The sequence below is a fragment of the Mustela nigripes genome, chromosome 13, assembly GCF_022355385.1.
Source record: "Mustela nigripes isolate SB6536 chromosome 13, MUSNIG.SB6536, whole genome shotgun sequence".
In the NCBI taxonomy this organism is placed as follows: domain Eukaryota; kingdom Metazoa; phylum Chordata; class Mammalia; order Carnivora; family Mustelidae; genus Mustela; species Mustela nigripes.
Window position 1 is genome coordinate 135,453,989 of NC_081569.1, and position 11,279 is coordinate 135,465,267.

The window sequence follows — 11,279 nt, forward strand, 5'->3', positions numbered from 1 at the left end:
TCACCACTTCAAACCCCTCAGATTGTTTTTCAGAGTCCATAGTCTCTCATGGTTCACCTCCCCTTCCAATTTCCCCCAACTTCCTTCTCTTCTCTAACTCCCCATGTCCTCCATGCTATTTGTTATGCTCCACAAAAAAGTGAAACCATATGATAATTGACTCTCTCTGCTTGACTTATTTCACTCAGCATAATCTCTTCCAGTGTATTTTCTTCTGAGAAAAAAAATAAAGAACTAGAATGACATAAAAAGACAAAGGCTGAGTATAAGTTTTCCAGTGGCCTTGAGCATGTCACTTCCCCTACTCTGAGCCTCTGTCTGTCTCCTCTTCTGTAATTGAGGGGAGAATATGCTCTGTGAGAGCAAGCCAGATAATGATAGAGAAGCTGACAGTGTTTCAGGGTAACAAAGAGCTTTTCATACAGTGGATGTTATTGTTATGCACCTGGTGGGTTTGCCAAAATAAATGTCCAATACAGAAGGCATGGCACTATTTGGATATCAGATTTTGTTCTCTCTCTCCTCTTCATTATAATCACAATGACCATCACTGTCAGCCTTCCCAGGTGAGGTTCCATTCCTGCAAAGACAGCCATCACTCTTGTTTGGTGATTACCTCAATCTGATGTCTACTAATTGGCATTCACAGCATCTCCTCTCTCGTTTGAAGTGCTCATGGTTTTTCAAGTCTGATTCCCAAGCCTGACAATTTCCTTCTACTTACTGCCAATTTTCTATGGGGTCTGGTTTCTGTCTTTCTGTCTTCCTCCCTGGCCATGTCTTTTCTATCTGTCTGATGTGTTGTTTCCAGAACCCACTTGTGCTAACCCCACACTTATTCTTTCTTTATCACCCTGGGTTTTGTGCGACTCACTGGCTCCTGGGACTAGGCGATCTTAGAACAAGGGTTCTGGCCATTACCTGTGACCAAGCTCTGACCAGGTACTAGGCACCTGTCTCAGGTGTCCATGGATTCTTTCTCCTTGCTCACCTCAGCCTGCACCAGGGGCAAATGTGAAACCAACCTTCTCTTGGCAGTAACTTTAAAAGATCTGGTAAAAACATTATCATTTCTTTATCACTGCCTGGGCTTAGGTCTCATATGCCAGATATGCCAAAACCCAGCACAAATTATTCTATCTACATTTAATGAACGTTGGCTATATTAGGTTTACATTTACATTTTTATGTGTATTATAATTTTTTTACATATGGTAGAAAAATTCTACAATGGTCCTTTTACTCACCTTTCTTGCCCTCTTTAGGACTGGTATTTTTGTTATTTAATTTTTCCTTGATAAATTGGAAGATAAACACTTGGACTACTCTGTCAGGGCTTGTCCTAAAACCTGCAGCATGTGTCCTTTGATTTGCCAAGGTACAATACTAATTAGTACTTTGATAATACAAGGAATTTAGAGCACTTAATTTCACATACCTCTGTCCTAACATACAACTTATGGTTGTTGTGTATTTTCAATTCCATATAAATTATGCAGTTATGTTATTATTGTTGTATACAGTCATATTGACTTAGGTAAGCCCCTGTTTGTTGGTTTGCGTTCTCCACTTCTTCCTGCATTTGACCTTCCTTGACCTTCCCTCTTGCTTATTCTTTCTTTTAATTTGCTGTTGGCAAATTTTCTCTGCTTCTCCTCCTCTGAAGACATTTTATTTTACCCTTATCTAGGAAAGTAGTTTTGCTGGTTGACAGAATTCTATTTTCTCTATGAGCACTTATTTTCATTTCATCTTTTATCTGTTCCCATTGCCCTTTGGTTTTCATTCTTGTCCTTGAAATGTTAGAGGTCAGTGTCCTCCCCCTTTGAAGACAGTGTAACCACACCACCTGGGCTGCTTGAAAAATTAGCTTTGTTTTTTAATTGTGTGGAGTTCAAAAAGATGTCTGTCTGTGTTTGGATTTCCTTTTCTTTTAAAAATGTGATTCTCCTTGTGATTTATTAGGTGTCTTAAATTTCACGAGATATTTTTCATCAGTTCTGGAAAATCCTTAGCTATTATTAGAAAGTGCTTCTGTCCATTCTCTCTTTCCTGGCTTTCTTACTTTAGTTATATGTATCTTAGGTTTTCTCATGACATGTTTATATCCATTGACTCCTCCTTGTATTTTTAGCCTTATCTCTCCATCCTGCACCTGGGAGAATTTCTTCTGACCCATTTTCCAGTTAACTTAATTTCATCTTCTCTTTTTTTTTTTCAGTGCTATAAATTTATTTTAATTTCATCCCCCCGAGATTGAACACATAGTAAAAAAAGGTATAACATATCATCCCTTAAAATCTCAAATGAAAAACATCAAAATATACCGATTATACTTTGTTTAAATAACCATCACAAGAAACTGGCTGAAAAGCAGAGCATGAACTGCTTTTACAAGAACACTTTTGGAAGTGTTCTTTTGGAAGTGGAAGGACCTAGGATGAAGTAGATGAATTTGTGCTTAAGTGCCATGTCATAGAACATATTCCTCATATTCTAAAACTGGTTCTTCCACAGACAATTTGTTTGTGAAATATCACACAACCTCCAAATATCCAGAGGAAAATACCTTCCTCCTGTCATGAGGACAGTGAGTTGCTCTCCAACAGGTGGCAATGCTTTCTGATTTTACAACATGATTCTCTATGTAATCTGCAAGATGGTCTTTGGTACCCATTTCCTCCTTCATGTGGATTATTCCCGGAAGCATTCCCCAATAAGCTTCCTGCAACCAAATCTCCGAATTGAGTCTCAGAATGTTTGCTAGGACCCCCAACTGCAAGGGTAAGTTATGAACTACTCTGAGCTTCTATTCTTTCACCAGAGATGATCATTGCAACTATGTCAGAAATTCTTGCAGGGGTTAAATGAGATAATACATGCAAAGTGCCTGGGAAAGTGCTTGACACACTTAGCACTCAAAGGAACTCATTAGTAAGATTATTAATAAAGTGGAGACATCATTATTTCCATTTTATACATGAGGAAACTAAGGCTCAGAGAGATCAAGTAAGTTGCCAAAGTCACATAGTCAAAAGTGGAGGTGAGATTTAAGTTTATGTATGAGTGTGTGCAGTTATATAAATGTATGTACATATATATATTTATACTTATATGTGTCTATGTGTATATGTGTGTGTGTGTGTTTTATTTTCCATGTGGGTTTTTTTCCTTTTTTAAAAAAGATATTATATATTTATTTATTTTGGAGAGAGAGGATATGAGCAGCAGAGGGAGAGAGAGAATCTCAAGCAGATACTGTCCTGAGTGTGAAGCTCGACAGGGGCTCGATCTCATGACCCTGAGATCATGACCTGAGCTGAAATCAAGAGTTGGACACTTAGCTGACTGAGCCACCTGGACGCCCCGGTTTTATTTGTTTGTTTGTATTTTTCTCCTGATACTGCTTTATGTTGACTGCCATTCTTTGAAGCCAACATAGAAGTTTGGGCAAAAGTTTGATTAGAATAAACAGTTTGTGGAGGAAGTTGACAAGGGCAGAGAGAAGTTTGTCTCTTGAGGTTTATGGAAAACGATGTGACAATCAGCTTCAAAGAGGTGGAAAGAAGAGCCAGGTGTACAATAGATCTGTGATAAAGGGATGGAACTAGAAGGATGATTGAGCGAGGGAGTGAAAGGAAACGATTCTTCGCTACCGCCATTGGTATTGCAGAAATTGAAAAGCTGAAGCAGTGTGCTTCTCAGAAATTTTGGTGATTTTCGGAGTTATTTTTAACTAATTGCCAAATTCGTGGAACTGGGGGGAAAAGTTATTAAAGGTTGTGTTCTCTAGACAATTTGCACAATCCACATGCAGTTTTTCTTTTTCTTTGTCCACTCCAGAATAATGGAAATAATAACTTCTTTTTGTAAAGGATTCTCTTGAACACCTGCAGCTGAGAACATCGGAACATAAAATGAAAAGAAAAATGAATAAGAAGCCCTTTCTATTAGGGCTGGGAATCAACAGAAAGAAGCAGATGAGGAGACAGTATTTAAAACATCATTCATGCTGGTTCTCAACATCCATCCCTCCCAGCATTATTCTCCCAAGACACCTACTGTGGCCTGAAATCTCGCCATTGGTTTGGGGTAGAGCAAAATCCAAGAGAAAATCAGTGAAAACCTCCTGGTCTTTTATCTCTTCCTGCTCTGTCAGACCTCTTTTAAGGAAAGCAAAGCTCACATTGGCAGAGTACGTGCTAGAAACACAATTAACTGTCCTGAGACATGCCCAAGGGACAGGAGAGGCTGGCAGCACAGTAGAGCACGGATGGGCCACCTCCACTGGAAGAGAGGGGTGGCTCTCTCAGGCTGAGGCAAGGGGGCTCAGAGGCTATCAAAGTTCATGCAAGGGAGGAGTAAAGAGGAACTTTTGATCAGGAGCTGTTTTGTGCACAAAAATCACACATGTCTATAGGTGCAGACGAATCATGACCTCTACAGCTAAGGAACTAAAGGCTTTGCACCAAGAGAGTAAAAATCCAATTTTAGAACTTTCCAGCCAAGGCTACCTTTTGCTGAGATAATGGCTCAACTCAGACCCTGCCCTGCTTACAAATCCAAATTTCAAGATTCTTCCTTCCGTCTCTGGTCTGAGTGGAACAAATCATCTGAACAAAAAAATAATCATTATATGCAGATGATCTACATGACAGCAATGGAGAAGTTAAGAAAACCTGAAAAGTTTGTTGGGCCCAATCCTTATGCTCAGAATGTTCATGGAGGTGGTCAGTTAAGATGTGAGCCCACAGTGTTCCTATGTGTGGTGTAAAAGGCAGCTAGCCAATGGAAGAAAAGATTTTTATACACAAGAGCAAAAAAACACAGGGTATGCCCTGAATGATATTAACAAGAAATGTACAGGAGCTTTAGGAAAAAAAGAAACAGCAAAAAAGAAAACCTGGTGAGGGCCACATAAAGATGAAGGTAGGAAGAGATTCCTCTTGTCCTTAGATGGGAACAGTCTGCATATTATAGGGTCTAAATTTCCTTGCAATTGACTTATGGATTCAGGATAATTCCTATCAACATTCCAGCAGAACTTTTCTTGGGATCTGACAAAAAGATTCTAAACTTCATCTAGAGGGGCGCCTGGGTGGCTCAGTTGGTGAAGCATCTGCCTTCGGCTCAGGTCACGATCCCAGTATCCTGGAGTGGAGTCCCGCACTGCTCCTTGTTTAGCAGGGAGTCAGCTTCTCCCTCTGCCTGCTGCTCTCCCTTCTTGTGCTCGCGCCCTTTCTTCCCTTCTCCGACAAATAAATAAATAAAATCTTAAAAAAAATAAAATTCATCTAGAGGCTCATTTTATTTTTTAAAAAATTCTAGAAAAATCTCTTCAAATATAAGAATTACATGGGACACTTATTCCATGGAGTCAAACCACATTATTAACATGTAAGGTACCAGAACACAAAGATAGAGATACTTTGCTCTAGCCAAGAGAATTGAGACACAGATTGTGTGTATATGAGAATTCGACTTCCAAAAGATCACAGTTCAAATGAACTATGGCTTTCCAGTTGATCTGATACAATTTTCTGGGAAGGAAATCAGTAAGAAAACCTTTGATATCCTGTAATCTGCATATCCTTTGAGTGAGCAATTTGACTCCCACCTATAGAGTTAAAGGCTATGCATCTCGGTATTTTATAAAATTTGAAAACAACTGAGAAGCCCATTCAAAGAGAAGTTTAAAACTAAAAACTTAGGGCCCACCTCAAATATGGTATATGATACAGTCATGTGTCAAAAGGTGTTTAAAAAGCAGTGTGGTGAGAAGGTTTCTATTACGGTAAGTGTTTGTGGTTGTGTGTGTGTGTGTGTGTGTGTGCACGCGCGTGTGTGCTAGCCTGCCTCTATTTTAGTATGAGTGTATTTACATAAGAAAAATATATAATAAAAGGCTAACAGGACTCACTCTGGATGGTGGGTTTTTGCGTGACTTCATTTTATTTTTCATATGGCTTTTATGAAATGTGTATAATGATCGCCTATGACTCCTGTAACTAAATATTAATAAAGGCAGCTTTCGTAGAGAGGATTGAAAAGCCCTCTACCAAAACCTGGTAGAATAGTTCTGTCTCCTTTGCTAAACCCTATGATCGATGACATCAAGTGTTTTACTCATCTCGCCATGGAGTGCATTGGTCCGGAGGAAGAGCTTTCTCCGGGGGCAGAAGTGTCTCCGTGGTCAAGTGAAAAATCCGCATCCTGATTTAGCTTCCTAATTTGTCTCGCTTTCCTGAAACCTGAACTTAAAATTCAAAGCCCGGTTGTTCAGATGGTCTTATCTCGTTCAGCAAAGCCAGACGTCTATGGCATAGCCTTGACCTTTTTAGAGCCATTGTAGGTGCCACTCATTTGGACAATAGTTCAGTGTCTTTTACAATCAGAGCAGAAAGAATTGTGCTCATATAAAGCCCAAGTGGAGCCGGATTCCAGGAAGAGACAATAAAAGCATTTGATGCCCACAAACATCCACGAGTCACTAAAAGCTCAGTAGGTTACAGGTTCCCCTTTGCTTCACAAGCCAAGATCTTATAACTGAATTCTGCGCAGTGGACAATAGAAATGATTGGCAACATCGATTTCTGCATTTTTAAATACTCTTTAAAATGGCTTTTCTTGTAATTATTTTTAATCTTGAGATACATTCTTTCATATGACTTCATTTTGTAAATAGCCTCAGGTCTTCTTGGAAGAAGCTTCGATTTGGAATCCCTTCCCAAGGGCAAGATGACCAGGAAACCGTGACCTTCAGAGACATGTATAGCCAGTCTGCCTTGTAGGAGGCTCTGTGCCTCAGGTTCAGACTCAGCCCCTAGGACTAGTGGGGGCCTGGGGTGGGGTCCTCCTAGTAGAGGCGTCCTGTGCAGTGGTTTCCCTCACTCTCTGGTTTCTCTCACTCATGAGTCTTGGAGGGAGCTTCCCTGAGTGCTCCCAGGCTCTAAGACTCAGACCCCATCCTTGGGGGGTGGTTTGACCCCAGAGAGGGGACTCTGTGCGTGGTGGGGTAGAGGCCTCTGAGCCAAGAACAGTGTCTCCTGACACATGTGGAGGGTGGTGGTGGCTGCTGAGATACGGGAGCTCACTCCATCACTCAGCAACTGTGGACCTGTGACCATGGTCCTGCTTTTCAATCCCAGGGGCTCCAGAGGCTCGGATTCTCCAGCCAGGCCCCAGCCCTGCCTGCCCATCTGCCAAATCATTCAACCTGCTCTGGCTGGAGGGCGCCCTCTGACCCTGGGGCCCTGCCTCTGTGTCCCTGGGTGCAGAGCTTAACAGAGTGCCTGTCAGGGATCTGGCCAAATGCAGAGCTGAACCTCACTAGGAAGTGTGTCTGTCCTTTGGTGTCACATCTCCTTCAACCCAGAGTTTTCTCTTGCCTGCCTCTCAATCCCCACAATATCGCAAACCAGTGCCTTTGACTTAATACTGGGCAGCAGAGACCGCTGTTCTAGCTTTCCTATATACAGGTTCAGTGGTTTCTAATGCTGCCTAGTACTGTATGCTGGTGGGGCACGAGGCTTCGTCCAGGGACTGGGTGACCTTGGGCAGGCCACCTTTTGTCTTTCCGTCTCAGGTGCTTCGTTAATAAAAGGGGTGGGAGGAAGAAGGAAGAAAGGAATCAGACACGATGCAGAGCACGGAGTGCTTCCTTAGAGTGGGACACACAGAGCACCAAATCTATGGGACGCTAAGAAGTTTTATAAGAAAGAAATATTTCTGGGGTGCTTGCGTGGCTCAGTGGGTTAAAGCCTCTGCCTTCGGCTCAGGTCATGATCCAGGGTCCTGGGATCGAGCCCAACATCGGGCTCTCTGCTCAGCAGGGAGCCTGCTTCCCTTCCTCTCTCTCTGCCTGCCTCTCTGCCTACTTGTGATCTCTGTCAAATAAATAAAATCTTAAAAAAAATTTCTGTGATCAAATGACATTGAGAAACACTGGGTTAAACAAAGCAAAGCAAATTTCATAGCAGGATTTTTCGATGTCTTTGATATGATTATGCATTGAAAATCTCTGAGGGAAGTAGTGCTATGCCCACCCCCCCCCCAAGTTATTTAATTCTAAGCTTTTCATGGAGCCCCTGAGGGACTTGTGTGTCATACGATCCCTTTCAGGAAACTGACAATAGTGACTCTACCTTGTTCTCTTTTCGGGCACCACCTGGCATCAATGAATGAACGAACGTTCAATGAATGAATGTGCATTTAAGCACCCTAGGAACTCAAAACTTATTTTTAAGTTGAGTTTAACTGATTTCGCTGACATCCTTCCAAACATTTGATTCTGCTATTAAGGGTTTGGCATGGCCTCTCCTCGACTATATTCAATCCATAAACCTGAATTCTTTATGAAGCAGGATTTTGGAAGTGGGGACATAGTCTTAGTCAGGCAGGTGTCCCCATGCTAATGAAGTTACTGCAGAGGAAGTAAGTCAATCAATGCAGTGAAAAAAACCAGAAGGGTTTCTGGCATTGAGACATCCCACGAAGGAGAGAAGGTTCTGAGGTGAGCGTCTGCAGCTCTCTAGATCCAGAGATCAAGAGCAAATTCCTGGGGCCCGTGCCAAGTACGAGAAGGGACCTTCTCTCTTGGGCCACTGTGAGTCTTTGTGCATGTGTACTTCTAAATGATCTCTGCTTCTCCATTTCTCGTGTGGCCTTCAGTGACGGGCCCATGACCTTTCAGCTCTAACCCCACAGTGCTCTGACAAATTACCAGAAAGGCCTTGACTGGTCCAGGCCACGCAACTCATTGGTGGTCAGCCAATGGAGCATTGTCTGAGCTCGGTTGGCCCTTGAGGGCTGGCAGATCCCAGAGATGGGGGACATGAACAGGTACTTGCTGCGTCAGTCCTTAAGGAAAAGGTTGGGAAGGACTCAGAAGACTTGGGTGTTCTATCATATTGCCTTCTCTGTCTGAAATTCCCAAGTCCCATTCCCCACCCTTGCCCTCCCCTTTTCATTGGTCACCTATGTGGTATTAGAAGCCCTCCAGGAGATAGCTCATGAACCTGCAGGTCAGCTGAGCAGTTCTGGCCTGGGTCAAGCTAGCCTGACCTTGGCACGGCTCAGCACCTACAGTCAGCTGGGCTACTGGTCTAGGATGGCCTCTTTCAAGGTTTTGCCATCGGCTAGATGTCAGCGAAGGTGTTGGTGGCACTGAGCCAGGAGTGTCTCATCCATCGGCAGACTAGTCCAGATTTGCTTACACAGCAGACACAGCATGCTCAGCTGGCTTCACCTCATAGCAGTCTCTCCTCTGAATCCTCTTTTAACAAAACTCACTGCTCCTTCCACCCTGATGCCCAAGCTAACTTGCCTTCAGCTTGATGAACTTTCTTTCCTTCTGACCCTCTCACAAGTTTTGAATCTAGACACCCCTCCCTGGCTAGCCAGATTTCACAAGCAAAAATATAGGACAACCTGGTCAAGTAATTTGAATACTACATGCACAACAACAACAACAACAACAATAACACATCTTTTTTTTAGTGTAAGTATATCCCAAATATTGCCTGGGATATACTTACACTAAAAGGTTATTAAGGTTTGTTAAAATTCAAGTTTAGCTAGACATCCTATATTTTATCTGGCAACTCTCCCCTCCCATAAATCCTGAGCCCAGCCTCAAGAGAGAAGAGGGGGCATGGACCTATTTCTAGGGTACATTGAGGACCCTCTGTAACCAGTAGGGTATGGGGCCAGCCTTTGGTATTAGGGCAGTGGGTGGAGGATCAACATCTTTTTCTCTCACTGCCTCTTTCCACGTGACTAGTGGGTGATAAAATGGAGGCTGAGGGTAACCATTATTTGAGGGATCCCAATTAATTTGAGAAACATTGGGGCATCCCTTTCAAACATGGAGCTGATGGAAGGTATTGGCAGGAATGTATGACAGCGTCCATGTTACCCTGCTCATCTTACTCTGTTTGGGACTGAAGTGGACTCACTGGACTTCTCATCCCAGGCTACCCTGGTATTATTTAAACAGTTAGAAGCTTAAATGTTTTATAATATTTCAAACCGGTGGCCTACAAGCTGAATTTGGGACTTGGACTGGGAGCTTTGCCCAAGCGTGCAGATGTCATGGGTTAAAATGTCAGTCAAAGGACATGCTCTCATCTTTGGCTCTCTGCCCACACAGGAGAAGGCTGGGCTATCACACCTACTTTTTAACATTTCTGTGTAGGTCTTGTAATGCGGAGGTCCAGGGTGGAGCCCTTCAAGCAGGCTTTGGCCATCCCTTCCTCTAACTTGGGGGGAGGGCTTTCTTTCTTACGTGGACAGCCAGAGCAAGATGGCTCCCCTGTCACACATTCAGCACGAGGCATTGGGGCAAACATTTGGCTGTTTTCCCCCACTGGAATGTAAGCTCTATGAGCTGGGCTTGCTGTTTGCTTAGTTCGCTGCCCCATTTCCACTGCCTAGACAACAGTGCCTGGCACATAGTAGGTGTTCAGTAAATCTGGGTTGAAGCAGTGAATGCACGTGTCCCAAGAGCAGTGGCTGTCTACACTTTAATATAAGTTATTGTTCCATGTCCATCTCCTCTACAAGTCTACAAGTCTGTGAACCCCATGGCATGAGACCCAGGTTGTCAGGTTCCTACCTCTCTCAGAATCTTCCAGAATGCCTGACCCAATTAAAAAAAAGTGCTTGATTCTGGAACCTCTTCCTTTAATATCTCTGACGTGCGTGCCCCCAGGAAAATCCATCACTTACTTCTGCAGGAACCAGTTCCACGACTGGAGTGTTGGCAGCTCTTCAAACATTTGAACATACTTATTACTCAATCTCTAGTCCAAAGCAACAGAAAAATATTGCATGTGCCAAGTTGCCCAGGGCATGGGGTGGGCTTTTGGGGGTTCCTTTCCTTCAAATAAGAGAAGTGGTGTCCATAGGACCAATAGGCAGGGCGGGTAGGATGGCGGTTGCTGAAGGCCACAGGGTGCGGGCTGGAACAAGGGGTTGTGGGAGCGGGTGGTCTGACAGAGGAGGGATGTGGGATGGGCCAGGGCAGGGCATGGTGGCACCTTCCTAGCTGCCCCTCACCCTGGCCTCACCACACTGTCTTATCTATGCTCGGCTATCGGTTAATTTTCCCATCACACTTTGTCCACAGCCATATGTGTTTGTGGGCATACAGCTACTAACTCCAGTCTCCAGGGCAACGTCCACACTGCTTATCTGGCCTCCAAAGCCTTTGACCTCCAAATGCCTCTTGAGCATTACCTTCCACTGTTATCCAACATCAACTTTCTATTACTGCAAAA